Source organism: Ovis canadensis, chromosome 3, assembly GCF_042477335.2.
Source record: "Ovis canadensis isolate MfBH-ARS-UI-01 breed Bighorn chromosome 3, ARS-UI_OviCan_v2, whole genome shotgun sequence".
NCBI classification, from domain to species: domain Eukaryota; kingdom Metazoa; phylum Chordata; class Mammalia; order Artiodactyla; family Bovidae; genus Ovis; species Ovis canadensis.
In genome coordinates this window covers 158,278,406-158,283,207 of record NC_091247.1, presented here as the reverse complement: position 1 = coordinate 158,283,207, position 4,802 = coordinate 158,278,406, and the positions used below count along the sequence as shown (strand labels likewise).

Genomic DNA, 4,802 nt, shown 5'->3' with positions numbered 1-4,802 from the left:
AACAACAGAGACTTAAAGAAAATAAAAGTCTCCTGTGCTCAGTATTGGATAAATGGATGCAGTAAAAAGCCAGCTGTGCCTGTATCGCCTATTATTATTTTTGAAGATTCAAATTTGCTTTTGACGGACTACTTTGATTTAGGTGTGGCAGAACTGCCAGGTGTGTCAGCATTTTATTTTCATGACTGCAATAATAGCTTTAGGTATAGGAATATGAGAGTAATAAACAATTCTAATTATGAAGGAAATGAAGTAATCAATGGGGATAAAAAGGAATTTTCTCTAGAAGTAAACTTTATCCTGAACTATCCTGGAAATAGTTTATGTCACTCAATGTGATATTAACTCTTAGAATTAGTATGTTTAACATAGTAATGAAGAATGGAGAAAGAACATTATTTAATATGGAATATTTAAAAGTTAAATGAAGTATTTTCTACATAAAGGAATTCTAGAATTTGATAGTCCTATGATATTGGTATAATGTTTCAAAATCTAAGGAATCTTAAGGCTGTTTCAGAATGCTTGTAGACTTCTTAAAATTCTTTTATAGATCTCTATACATTTTTTGATTTTCTGAGGTTAATTTTTCCTTTAAGGAAATGATACAAAAGTGAAAGTGAAGTCACTCAGTCATGTCCAACTCTTTGTAACCCTATGGATTGTAGCCCTTGGAATTTTCCAGGCAAATGATACTAGGCTATAAAGAAATGACTTAAAAGAAAAAAAATGAGTCACAATGTTGCTTTTATTTAAAATTCCACGACTCCACAAGATTAGTTCAGTCACTCAGTCGTCTCCACAAGATTAGTTCAGTCACTCAGTCGTGTCCAATTCTTTGCAACCCCATGGACTGCAGCACCCCAGGCTTCCCTGATCATCACCAACTCCTGGAGCTTGCTCAGACTCATGTCCATCGAGTCGGTGATGCCATCCAACCATCTCATCCTCTGTCGTCCCCCTTTCGTCCTGTTCTCAATCTTTTCCAACATCAGGGTCTTTTCCAATGAGTCAGCTCTTTGCATCAGGTCGCCAAAGTATAGGGCTAAAAAAAATCTAACTGAAATGAAACTTTGTGGAGGAGGACAATATCCTATGTTATTTATTTCATTAAAGCATTTAAATGGCATTTGAAAATGATCAACTTTAATCAAAAGTTGCCATGAACATCTAGATGTAAAAGAATGAGGCTAGAACATTTTCTCATCCCATTTACAAATTTAAACTCAAAATGGATTAAAGACCAGTGTAAGACCAAAAGCCATAACACTCCTAGAAGAAACCAGTGGAACACAGTTTCCACGCCGCTGCCATCCTTCTGGTGGGGTTTACTCTGTCTCCTTACTCCTCAATACAACAGACAAAGGCTGTTTCCCTGGAACCGCACTGAGCCGTGACCTCCATCCAGGTACCCGAAGAGCCTGTCTGTGCTCCTGCCCAGCTCTGCCTCTCCCAGGGGAGCTGGTGGGGGCAGGGAAGGAAGACAAGGCTTGGGGTCTTCTCCACTGTGGGCCTGCCGTCAGGGCCAGGACTCTGGCCTGGAGCGCGAGAATACAGGCCACCACCAGCATCCTCGTTCACAGCAAAACAGCAACCAACTCTGCCTCCAGACATTTAACAAAATGTCTACCAGCCTCTGTGGCTTTCACCAGATCCCACCCACATCAGGTAAGGTGATAACATGCCTAAAGACCACCTTGGATACAAATTGTAGCAATATCTTTGTTGTTGTTGTTGTTGAGTCGCTAAGTTGTGTCCAACTCTTTGTGACCCCATGGACTGTAGCCTGCCAGGCTTCTCTGTCCATGGAATTCTTCAGGCAAGAATACTGGAGTGGATTGCAATTTCCTTCTCCAGGGGATCTTCCTGATGCAGGGATCAAACCAGCATTTTCTGCACTGGTAGGCAGATTCTTTATTGCTGAGCCACCAGGGAAGCCCAGCAATATCTTTGGGAATATCCTAAGGCAAAGGAAATAAAAGTTTTTGCTTTTATAAACAAATGGGGTCTAATTAGACTTTTGCACAAAGAATCTGTCAACAAAGCAAGAACCTACTGAATGGGAGAAAATAATTGCAAACAATTGATAAAGAGTTAATATTCAAACTATATAAACAGCTCATACAATATCAAACATCTCATAAAATATCAAACAGCCCAACTCAATATATATATTTTAAAAAGCCCAGCCCAATTAAAAAATGGGCAGAACCCTTGAATAGACATTTTTTCTCAAAGAAGGCATACAGAGCCATCAGGCACTTGAAAAGATATTCAATATTACTAGCCAGAGAAATGTAAATCAAAACCACAATGAGATACTACCTTACATCTGTCAGAATACTTATCATTAAAAAGACCAAAAAATGACAAATGTTGGTGAGGATGCAGAAAAAAGGGAACCCTTGTACACTGCCAGTGAGGATGTAAGTTGGTGTAGCCATTGTGGAAAACAGTAAAGATGTTCCTCAAAAAACTAAATAGAACTGCCATCTGACCCAGTAATTCCATCTCTGAATATATATTTGAAGAAAACCAAAACACTAATTAGGAAAGATATGGACTTCCCTGGTGGCTCAGACGGTTAAGCGTCTGTCTACAATGCGGGAGACCTGGATTCAATCCCTGGGTCGGGAAGATCCCCTGGAGAAGAAAATGGCAATCCACTCCAGTACTATTGCCTGGAAAATCTCATAGACAGAGGAGCCTGGTAGGCTACATGTAGTCCATGGGGTCGCAGAGTCAGACACGACTGAGTGACTTCACTTCATAAGCACCCAAACATTCTTAGCAGCACTATTTACAATAGCCAAGATATGGAAGCAACCTAAGTGACCATCAACAGATGAATGGACAAAGATGTGGTGTATATAACACATACAGATATATACACATACATGTATAATGGAATATTAGTCATTAATAAAAAGAACAAAATCTTGCCATTTCCATCAATGTGGATGAACTGAGAGGGTGTAATGCTTAGTGAAATAAGAGAGGAAGACAAGTACTTCATGTTATCATTTACATGTGAAATCTAAAAGATAAAATGAATGAATAAATAAATATAACAAAGCAGAAACAGACTCAAAAATTAGTGATTGCCGGAGAACAAACTAGTGGTTGCCAGTGGGAAGAGGGAAAGGGAGGATAGGAGCAAGGGATTAAGTACAAACTACTGTGCATAAAGTGAGCTACAAAGATATATTGTACAGGGAATATAGCCAATATTTTATACTAATTTTAAATAGAAAATAATCTAAAAATGTTGACTCACCACATTGTACATCTGGGACAAATACATTGTAAATCGACTGTCCTTCAATAAAAATCAAATCAAGTCCCTCCCATCAATAGAGCACCCAGCTTCCCTATCAGATGAGAACCCTGCAACAAAACACTCTAACAAAAGGCAGTTATTGTCAGCTAATGCAGGATCAGAACCCGCCCTGGCTGCCTTCCCTCACCTCCTCCATTGCAATGACTTGGACTTATGGTTAGGTTTCTCAGACTTCCTATTTCCAATCATGCTCTCCTGGGGAAAATCATACGTCTATGCTGGTGAATTTATAACCGAACCCTGTACAGGTTTCTAGAAAATGCATCCCATATTTATCCTTGGAGCCTTGGCAAGAGAGTCATCAGTTTGGGGGAGATCTTGAAATGGAGCAGGACCCTGTGGTCCTTGTGTCCCCACAGTGTCCTCTGCCTGCATATTGTCTGTCGAAAACTCTAGCCAAAGCATAAATTTAATCATAGAAATGAGAAATACAGAAACAAAGGAACAGTCAGAGGAGATTAAATAATAATAATGTAGTCATTAACCATAGTCGAGGACCTTTAGTTCTTTCTCAAGATAGATAATATTCTGAGCCATATCTTGTGAGTTGTCTTATTGGTACCAAAACAGCAGGTGGAGAAGTTAACTACACGGTGAACAGACTGTACCCAGGACATGAGCTGCCACGATTCCGAGAACTGATCACAAAGAAATGGGAACAATGACCCTGGAACTGAAGATTAACTGTACCTAAAACAACGAAGATGATGCTGGTTAGACCACTGATGACCGATTTGAAGATGACTGTTGGAGATGACTGTTGTTTCTGCGTGTAGCCGCCCCACCCCAACTCTGTAAAAACTCTCACCCCTTGTTTGTCAGGGTTGGAGAGTTGCCCTTTGGACAGATGTCCGCCACCCTCTCCCTCCCCAGTTGCCGGCATCTGAAATAAAGCAAACTTTCTTTTCCACCAGCCTGGTCTGTTTACTGGCTTTTGAGTGGTGAGCAGTGGACCCCACACACTCCCTTCGTTAACAATCTTACATAACAATGTTGCACGTGTGTGTGTGTGTGTGTGTGTGTGTGTGTGTGTGTGTCTGTGTGTTAGCTGCTCAGTTGTGTCTGACTCTTTGCGACTCCATGGACTATAGCCTACCAGGCTCCTCTGTCCATGGGGTTTTCCAGGCAAGAATACTGGAGTGGGTTGCCAGTCCCTTCTCCAGGGGATCTTTCCAACCCAGGGATCTAACCCAGGTCTCCCACATTGCAGGAATCATCTGAGCCACCAGGAAGCCCAAACATGTTACACATAGTACAGGTTAAATGTTTCCTTGGATTGAAAAAGCAAAGCATAGACAGCAAAGCAAGAAGTAGGAAAAAGAGGCACATTTCAGCATGACTTCCTTTTTCTCTGTTCCATATCCTTTTTGCTGGTATTGCCATCTGCCTTGTCAGACAATCTGAAATCTACATTCTCTTATGTGTCCATCTCTAAGCATATGTGCTTACTATCACTTCTTAA

General features: G+C 40.6%; 1 long non-coding RNA gene across 1 annotated transcript; it reads left to right on the top strand.

Annotated features, from left to right (window-relative positions):
• Positions 1-1,250: 1,250 nt before the first annotated feature.
• LOC138437421 (uncharacterized) lies at positions 1,251-4,253 on the top strand. Its single transcript, XR_011255955.1, has 2 exons — positions 1,251-1,668; positions 3,911-4,253. It is a non-coding gene; the product is annotated as an uncharacterized lncRNA (long non-coding RNA).
• The last annotated feature ends 549 nt before the right edge of the window (positions 4,254-4,802 follow it).